Raw genomic sequence first — 1,633 nt, 5'->3', positions numbered from 1 at the left:
CGAGCCCCTAGAGAAAGGCAAAATGGCTGCGCTGTTTCTCCTTTATAGGGGCCTTTTCCGCTCTGCGATTGGCTCATATGCGACGCCACGAGCTGCACGTGTTCCGCCGTCATTGGCTACGCTTGGAGACGTCGTGCGCGTGCCGGCGCTTCTGCCTCCAAGAACGCATAAAGAAAAAAAAACTGTATGGAACCAAAGGGAATTGTCGTACGATAACGCTTTACCACTCCTCCTTATGGGAACCCAAGGTCCCGGCGCGTCTCGAACACGCGCGCTGTGGAAGTCGAAGACAACAAGTGGAGGGTGACTCCGCTTCGAAACCCAATTATTCCTAGAAGCTACTTTGCTGAGAGGGTCTAGTTCGCAAAATACAGAGGCACATACAGGGGTCACGGGCGTACAAAGTGAGAAAAAGTTACGAGCGCTGTTAGCATTCATTTCCCATTTTGTGCAAGTCCGTGGTTTCAGCTCAGAGATCAACATGACTGAGCCACCGGAATGCGGCAAATAAAAAACCTCTAGCGATTTGTCAACATTTCTGGCTTTTATTTATGCCTATATGTATTTGTTAATGCATCCGTTTAATTCATTTTATTCCCACGTGCTAGCGTGGTTAAGTCTCGGAGTAAGGAATGTGTTTTACTGCCCACATGTGAGGCGACACTGGTGGTGGTAGTGGTTTTATTAAAAATAATAGTAAAAAGGAAGCAAAAGATTTTTGCTAGCCCCGGACTGCCATCGACACTGAAGCATCTGAGCTGGGGCAGCGGAAATAAAGGACAGCAGGCAGAATGAAGAAATGAAATGAAAAAGGTGAGGGGACAGGAAGAGAGGATAGGGGGAGAAGTAATATGTACAAACGATATACACAATAAGAAATGTGTCCAGGTTGTGCGCGTGATTAGTTCATTTTAGAGGAATTAAATCACACACGCGCACAGCACTGTGTTGGTTACAACTGGAGTGGGGCGTCCAGTTATTAATCGTCCAAGGTAGAACTCGCGGAGCCTTCGGTCACTGCGTGTAACTACCTGACGGAGAACAGACGGGACGTCAAGCCCGTGTGTTCGAGGAATGCACAGAGGCTCACCAAAGTTCGCTCACGACTGCGCGCACTGCCCTGCGGCCACAATAGCGTCTTGATGGAGTCTGGTAGTATGCCCTGCGCGCTATAGGCCGCGAGCATATCGCGACGAACATCGGCGAACGCGGCACAGTGAAGGAGCAGGTGTTCTAGTGTTTCCACTGCACCGCATCCGTCACACACATCACTCGTCGCGATTCCGTGACGCTCCCGTCGTTCCCCGGGCCACACGTAGCCAATGCGCGCGCGGAGGATCATTGCACTTTGTGACCGTGTAAGTGCGCGACAGCCGGTGACACTGTCGACGCGCTCACCTCCCGCGATGCGTGGGTCGGGGTGCTGCTTTCGGAGATGGTCGTGGATGGCCGCACGCACGTCCTCCAGCGCAAGGGGCAGATCACTGGCAGGTAGTTGGTGTGCAGCGGTCGCGAGGTCGTCAGCTTCTTCGTTGCCGGCGATGCCGCAGTGACCGGGCACCCACTGTGCACGCACAACACAACCTCTCTGCGCGAGGCGCTCGATGCGCAAGCGAATTTCTCGCACTAGTGG

Source organism: Amblyomma americanum, chromosome 8, assembly GCF_052857255.1.
Source record: "Amblyomma americanum isolate KBUSLIRL-KWMA chromosome 8, ASM5285725v1, whole genome shotgun sequence".
Lineage (NCBI taxonomy): Eukaryota > Metazoa > Arthropoda > Arachnida > Ixodida > Ixodidae > Amblyomma > Amblyomma americanum.
The sequence above is the reverse complement of the archived record's forward strand: the minus strand, read 5'-3'. Positions refer to the sequence as shown.